This window comes from Sus scrofa, chromosome 9 (genome assembly GCF_054392235.1).
Source record: "Sus scrofa isolate SSC_HxYL_T2T_F1_AM1 chromosome 9, Sscrofa_HxYL_maternal_Yorkshire_Landrace_v2.0, whole genome shotgun sequence".
Classification (NCBI taxonomy): Eukaryota; Metazoa; Chordata; class Mammalia; order Artiodactyla; family Suidae; genus Sus; species Sus scrofa.
The window spans coordinates 2670104-2678556 of record NC_139391.1 but is presented as its reverse complement, the minus strand read 5'-3'; positions in this window follow the sequence as shown (position 1 = coordinate 2678556).

The window sequence follows — 8453 nt, the reverse complement described above, 5'->3', positions numbered from 1 at the left end:
ATCCATGAAATTTTTCAGAGATCCCTTTTCCCTAGTAGAAGACTTGTATGTCAATTTTATTATTTAGCCTTTTAAGGAAAAAAGGCACGGAAAATTAAATTTTACTACAAGTATTAGAGAAACAATAGAATTTTAAAAATAATAATGCAATACAGGGCAAACATATTCTTCATAGGGGTTCCTTTTGGGGGAGAGCTAAATCAAAAAGAAACAAGAAAGACAGCACTAAAACACATGCTGTTATAAAACAAGCATTTACATAAAACTACATATGGTCAGGTATACGCAAATTAAATGAAAATGTCTAATTCATTTTTACTAAGGTACAGTTCTGGGAGCTTCAGTTTCTAAAACTGCTTCTTGAACCATCTCCTCAGTTTCTTTTTTTATGAAATGAATTCTCTTTCATGGTTTTATGAACATATTAGGAATGGTTTCAGAACCAAAGCCTTAACATTCATTGCTTCTCTTAAGATGTATGGACCTGCAAATACAATATTTAGCATGTCACATGAACAGCCATTAGACAGCCAATCCATAGAGTGGGCAGGAGTCAAACCAAGAGAATTGACCTTGTTTTTCTACTCCTCAGTGTTGCTTATCCTTTTGAGTTAGCTTCTATATGAATCTTTATATACTAGGGCTCTTCAGTTCTCGTTGTGGCTCAGCAGAAGGGAATCTGACTAGTATCCATGAGGATGCAGGTTCGATCCCTGGCCTCAGTGGGTTAAGGATCTGGCGTTGCTGTGAGCTGTCGCATAGGTCAAGGATTCGGCTGGGATCTGGTGTTGCTAAGGCGTAGGGCAGCGGCTACAGCTCCTATTCAACCCCTAGCCTGGGAATCTCCATATGCCTCAGGTGCAGCCCTAAAAAGACCAAATATATATATTGGGCTCTGATTTCTGAGTGTGATTAGGTTGTTGCATCCATTTTGCCAAGTAGATACCTGAGCCCTTAGAATCAGTTGCCTATAGCATTACATTTGCTTAATGACAATGAAAACTGGCTCCTAATTTACCTAATTTACCAATAAGGTTTAAAGCTCTCCATGAAGATTCCAGCTGGAGAAATGGTACCTTTAATGAGGTTATGGACAGCTCTAGAATCACCCAAATCTTGCTGCTATGTCAGTAGGAAAAGATCTTTAGAATAGGTAACCCTGGGAAAAAGGAAGCCACCCTAATGGGACGCACTTTGCCCATGTGATGCGATGCGAGGCCTCTCATCCCAGAGTTAGATGATTCTAATTCCTGAAGCTGCTGGATTTATTTGGGGTCTAAGCCAACTCTGAGATCCCTGTCTTCAGGGGCCAAGGCCATAAATTCACACAGGGCAGTTCCAATCAGGTGGGACTGGGATGAAATGCCACTACCCATGTGTCTACACAGAGTCCTGCTGACCCCGATGCTCAATTTGACTCAGATGTTCCTCAAATCTATCAGGTAGGCTGGAGCCCGAGAGCCTCTGCGCTGGCTATTTCCTGCCCCTGAAAGGCTCCCTCTCCAAGATATCTGCATGGCTCCTGCCCCGACCTCCTGCAAAGGTCACTTTGGCTGATTGCCTTCCTTTTCCACCAAAGAGAAACAGGACTGACCCGCTAGCTCCCACCTGCCAGCCATAGGTCCCTTACCCCACTGTTTTCCTCCTGGCAGTGGTCACATCTGCTAACGCTGCAGTGGGTTACCTGTGCTCCTCCAACAGATTGTAAGGTCCAAGGCGGGACGGGGCGGGAGGCGCGGGCAAAACTGCGGGTGATTCTTTCCCTGCCAGAAAAAGCCCAGAAAACTGCCAGGCACGGAGGAGGTGCTCAGCAATCACAGGGATTGTCGGCAGGATGAAGGAATTGACGCTGCTCATCAGGAGTCCGCCGGTCTGGGACAGGTCTTCCGAAGTTAGGGTCCAACTCCCAGACGCCCTCTGCCCTAGCGGTTCCTGGATGTCAGGAGGGAAGGAGGCAGCGGCCCCAGGCGTGTTGCACACCGAGACTCCCACATTGAACATTGTATCTTCTCCCAGGAGCGATGCGCGCGAGAGCGCAAGGGCGTGGGAGCGGCCGCTTGCCCGCGAGCCAATGGGGAGGGAGGCTCTGCGAGGTGGGCGGGGCGGGGCGTTTGCGGCTCTCGCGGCGCTGGAGGCAGCGCCGGCAGAAAGGGTCGGAGGGAGAGTGCCCCGCTCTCCTCCAGCGGTAGGTGCGTAGGAGCCCTTGCTGTGTTCCTTGCCCTCTTTGGGTCTCGGCTTTCAGTGCTGGATTTGAACCTTCGCCCCCGGGGCTCACCGTGTGACCCAAGGTATGGACGGACCCTGTTCGCCTCTGCGTGTTTTGCCCGCTCGACACACAAAGTTAGATCCCATGAGAGCCTTTCCAGCGCCCGCACTCGGTGTGGACGACAAGGAAGGGTTGGGCGGGGAACTCGGGCGGGACCCCCGGGGGTGGGGAACGCGGGCGGGGGAGGCCCCTTCCCCAGGTTCGAGTCCGCGGTCCCCTGGGGAGGCCGGGCGTCCAGGACTGGGGTGCACACGTGGGGAAGGGGTCTAGTTTGGGTAAAGACCTAATGTGGCCCCTAGTTGGCTTCGCGTGCGATGTTTCCTCGCGCTCCGGATGTCAGGTGGATGCTGAGCCCCGCGCTAGGAATCCTGAGGCATTCAGGCCCCAGCAGGTGTTTGTCCTTTGATGCAGGACGCCTCCCTCCACCTGTGCCCCGCGGTTTTTTCTGCACCCTGTGCCGCCTCCGAGCCTCTCTCTCTCCCAAAAACAAAGCGGCCAGCCTACAGCCTTGCAGTCTCTGAGCTTCTCGCTGGGAATTTCTCTCCTCCTCTAACTAGCAAAGTTCTGAGAAGGTAGCGCGTGCATCACCCTCGTGTCGAGACTTCATCGTGCCCGCTCCTCCCCCAGCAGAGGCTTAAAACTGCTCCCTTCACAGAGTTTACACCGAGCTCACACCCGCCAAAGTCCAGTACAGTTCTCAGGGATTGGTTTCTTTTTCAGATTTGACGCGTTAATACTGCCTCTCTCACCTGTTCACAGTTCCAGTTATTTAAGGAATGCATTCTGATTAAAGAAAATTGGCCCGAATTGTCTTAAACCCCAACCCCAACCGTGGTTAACATTTTGGTATATTTTGTTTTCTATGCAGAGGTTTTCATTCCTTAGTGTAATCCTTGTATTCTTACCATGTGCTCTTAACCGCGCACGTGTTGCCTATCGCTGTATGAGGAGATTGTTTTAATGGCCGAAAAATCAAATCAAACGTGCGCCTCTTCTTATGCATTGATTTCATTAATCGTAACCGAAATGTAATTTCTGGACAGTTATTTACTCTTGTTTTATGCACAAGACTTTCCTTCTGTATTTGGAATTCTTTCTATTGTACAATTTCCTTGAGAGAGGTTACTTATTGAAAAGTCAGGCATGATTTTTTTTTTTTTTTTTTTTTTTTTTTTTGCTTTTTAGGAGCACACCCAGGGCATATGGAGGTTCCCAGGCTAGGGGTCAAATCGGAGCTACACCTGCTGGCCTACACCACAGCCACAGTAACGCCAGATCTGAGCTGCATCTTCGACCTACACCACAACTAAAGGCAATGCCAGATCCTTAACCCACTTGAGCAAGGCCAGGGATCACATCCACAAACTCACGGTTCCTAATCAGATTCGTTTCTGCTGCGCCATGACAGGAACTCCGAGGCATGATTTTAAAGTCCTCCATCGTTGTGGAATTGAGGCTTACCATTCAGCCTAACGATATCTGCTCCATTCCATTCTCATCATCCTATGGTAGTTTTTTTAAAACTTGTTTTTGCAATCTGAATAAGTGTGGAGTGATATCACCTGGGTTGTATTAGTTTTGTTTGGTATCTGCTTAAGTTTGACCGCTTTCTAAAATAGAAATTAGCCATCTCCTGCTCTATGAAGAGGTTGTTTGCAGTCATTTGCGTTTAGCGCTTTTCTCATATATTTGTATTATGTTTTTCCGGTGAGAGGAGCCTCTTTGAAAACAGGCTTTAGGGTGGCCTCTAACTCATAGAAGAGTGCGTTAAGCATAAATGTGGGTCTTATACGTGATCACCCAGTGATAAACCATATAAACCCATCGCCAGGTCCAGAAGTGGAATATTATCATTGCTATAGGGTGCTATATGATACTATACCATACCGTACCATGCGATATGATGCCATACTGTACCATACCGTACTGCGCCATACGATACAATTCTATACTATATGATACCATACTGTACTGTATGATACTATACTCTAGGATACTAGTTACTATTATTCTAACTACAGAATGCCCAAAACCCCAGGGGAAACTTCCCGATTACAAATTCTTCCCTCCTCCCCGCGACAGAGGTAACCCCAAGCCAGCCTTTGTGGTAGTCGCTGCCTTACCCCGGCCCATTTTAAAAATGCGACTTTGCCATTTACACAGTGCCCATGGACAGCATACTAGTTTGGTTTTCAATTTTTTAGTTTCAATCTTCTTATAAGTGGAATCACACAGCGAATGCAACGGTTTGGGCCTCGACCGCTTTCACCGATGATGTTTGCAGGACTCACCCCGGCGGCGAGTCGCTGCAGACCAGGTATCGTCACGGCCGTGTGGGAGTTCGCTCTCTGGATTGATCAGTTTTTTGGTTCTACTGAAGGTTGACTCGGGTATTTTCCAGTGTCTAGGAGTCACCAGCAGTACTTCTGTGGCTATTTTTGTATGTCCCTATACCTGCACACACACTTCTCTGAAGTATATTCTTAAGACTGTAACTGCCAGGCCATAGGGTATGGCCATATCCAATTAAAAAATGAGCCTTTTATTTTAGAATAGCTTTAGATGTACAGAAAAAGAGTTCTCATCCAGGTCTCTTTATTGGATGGCAAAACAAGATGGGTAGTTTATTAGTGTCTTCTAATTTGCACCTTAAGAGATTCATTTAATGAAGAATTGTGCCTCTCCTTCCAGCAGCAAGGGTTTGTGGGGTCTTTTCAGAGATACCTTTTCCCTAGTAGTTGTTACTTAAGGAGACTTGCATTTCAACTTTATCATTTGGCCTTTTAGGGAAAGAAGGCATGGAAAATTAAATTTTCCCAAAAGTAATAGGGAAAAGAGAAAGCAATTTTTTAATAATGCAGTAAGGTAGAAGCATGTTCTTCACAGGGGTTCCTTTTAGTGGGAGAGCTAAGTCAAATAAAAACAAAAAGATTGCTTATTATAAAACAAGCATTTATGTAAAATTAAATATGGTCCAGTATATGTAAATTAAATAAACATGGAAATGTCGGATTTATTTTTACCGAGGTACGGTTCTCAGAGCTTCAGCTTCTAAAACCCATTACCCAATTTTCCCTGTTTTTACCACCTTGTCTTCCTGTAGTTTATTTGCAACAACTGCGGTAGTTAATTAAGCCTCTTAATTCACACGTGGTTCCGCTTTCACCCTGGTTTTCCTAGTATTCTTTCTACTCCGGATCCTCTCCAGGACACCATGTGTGTTCAGCTGTTTTGTGTCCCTGGTCCCCTCTGGCTGGGGACAGTTTCTCAGTCATCCCTTGTTTTGATGACCTCGACCGCTTTGAGGGGTACCGGTCGGGTATTTCGTCGCGTTTCACTTTGGGTTTGGCCCGTGCTGGGACTGTGGCTTTGGGGGAAGACTATCACAGGGGTCGCATGCCAGTCTCATCAGTGGTGCCTACTGTCAGCCACGCCTTTTGACTGATGCCCTTAGCCTTGCTGGCCGGGCTCAGGCAGTGTTGGTCAGGTTTCTCCACGTGGTGAACCACGAAGGGCGGCTCCCGCTGCTGGAGAAGGGAATAGCTGCGTAAAGCATCTGGAATTCTCCGGCAGATGCCTCTTCTCCCCATGTGTTTATTCATTCCGTCCTTTGTCTGTATCAGTGTGTGGACTTTGGGATGTTTGCTTTATCCCTGAGATTATAATCCGGTTGGCTTCTGTGTCTCTTGACATACCTCATTCTTTGCCTTTCTGGCGCAAAAAGAAGCTCTGGGCTTGGCTTGTAGTCCGGCCCCAGCCCTCGATGGGTCGTTTCTCCAAGGGGCCCCTTGGAGGACGGTGCTAGAAATCAAGGTCTGGGTCGGAGTACCCCCCAACTTCAGGGTTAATGCCAGGGGTTCCAAAGCGGTTTCACTAATGGACACTTGGCCCTATTTTTTTTTTTTTTTTGGTTCTTTGTTTGTTTGGTTTTGTTTTGTTGGCCCAGCCTCAGTGAGTGGAAGCTCCTGAGCCAGAGATGGAACCTGAGCCACAGCAGCGACCCAAGCCGCTGCACTGACGGCGCCAGGTCCTTAAGCCACTGCACCACAAGAGAACTCCTACACGTCAAGGCTTCCTTTGTCAAGTTCCCTAGAAACATCGGCTGTTTGGGTTTCTCTTTTGTGTTTGAATTCCTAAGGCAAAGAGGTTTTAATTTCCACATAGTTAACAGTGTAATTCCTAACTCCATCCTGACTCTCCACCGTGTCCCTCACTGGGCCCAGGCTGCTAAGTTCCTCCTCTCCCGAGGCGTCACGAATACCTCTGCTCTCCCCTCTCTGGTTTGAAGTAGTAACAACTTACTGATTTAGGAGTTCCCGTCGTGGCTCAGCAGCATGAATCTGACTAGTATCCATGTGGACGCAGGTTCTATGCCTGGCCTTGCTTAGTGGGTTAAGGCTCTGGCAGTGCTGTGAGCTGTGGTGTAGGTCGCAGAAGTAGCCTGGATCCCGAGTTGCTCTGGCTGTGGTGTAGGCAAGCGGCTACAGCTCCAATTCGACCCCTCGCCTGGGAACATCCATATGCTGCGGGTGTAGCCCTAAAAGACAAAAAAAAAAAAAAAAAAAAAAAGGAAAATTACTGATTTATTGTATCTGAGGTTTATTCTGTGAGGTGCTAATTTTTGTCTAAATGGCTTATAAGTTGTCCTCATAACCTACACTGAATGTTTGCCTCCCAATTATGATATTTTTTGCTTCCATACATTAAAAGCTCACGGGAATGCTTTTTTCTTAGATTTGTTTTGGTAATATCATGGAGACAGACGGCTGATGAGTTGTGTCAGCAGCGGTGGAGGATAAGGCTTTGGCCTTGGGGTCACCCCCACGCAGTCTGCTGCCCTTGGGGACACTTGGCCACGTCTGAAGACCTTTGGTTTGTCACCTGTGTGGGGATGGGGGTTCTAGTTGCATATGTGGCGGGTAGAGGCTAGGGATGCCCTCAACATCCGTCAGTCCACTTAACCCCAAATAGAGAAGCGTCTGGCAAGAGATGCTCGTAGGTGAGGTTGAGAAGCTGCTGTGGGAGATTCTAAGGGGCCAAGACGGGGCGTCGGGCAGGAATAGGGGGAGGCTGTCCCATTTGCAAGATGAGATGTAATCCCTTCTCCACGGCCTTCGCACCGCCACCTCCTGTGGACATGCAGCCCCCTTGCTTTGTGTTCTGGAACCGCTGGAGCTCGGAGGAGTGTCGTCCTGTCCTCAGAGGGCTGCCTCTAGCCCGGTGTTGAGCACGGGGCCAGCTCTCAGAGGGTGGCCACACGGGTGTCACTTACTCTGAATTCCCGGAGCCTGGGACAATAAAGGGAAGCTGAAAGGCGGGTCATGCCCGTGGAAAGAGAAGGAGCTTCGTAGTCCGAGAAGCTGCTTGCCAACGCTGCATCCTGGGCAAGCTTCTTACTTCCTGAGCCCCTCTATCTATAAAACGTGGAGAAAAGCCAAGCTGTTGGGACTGGACGCACGTTTCGTAAAGAGTCCGTCACAGCAGATCCTCAGCAAAAATGCTGCGTATTAACAGGTACTGACGGAATGATTTATTTTGAAAAAATATCCTCTCGTAACTGTAGGCGGTGAAATTTTACACACATAAATTTGCAAATGAAAATAAATCCTGGACTTCCATTTGCGTTCAGAACGTTCTGGAATTTACGAATGCCCTCCTATACGAGGAGCACCACCAGACATAGCTTCCTCTTCCCAAAAATATAAACAAAAGACCACAAAGTGAAAAAACCACGTTCCTTCAAGAACAACACAGAACCTTTGGGAAGGAGACCGCAGCAGATTGTACTGTCTGTGAGAATCGCAGGTCTCACGGAATAGAAGCCCCGTAGGATGCTGACCTTGGAGATCTGGGCGCAAAGGGGCACCTCGAAGGGCGGGAAGAAAATGAAGGCCACGTAGGCTATTACGAGAGCCCAGGGGAGGCAGAAATCAAGAATTGAGGCGTTGTGGAAATAGCAGGCGCCTGGGCAGCGCAGCCTGTCAGCTGGGTGCAGGCGTTGTCTCCTAGTCCTTGCACAGGTGGGTGCTGCTGTTTTTTCCTACCTGCGGATGTGCACGTCGAATCCCCCAAATGCCTGCCTGTTGGGTTTTGTGACAGGGTGACCCTTGGCAGGCATTATCCCCGTGGACGTGCGGGTGCCCGAGCTGGACGGCACCGTGGGAGACGTGTGGCGGAGTGAGGACAT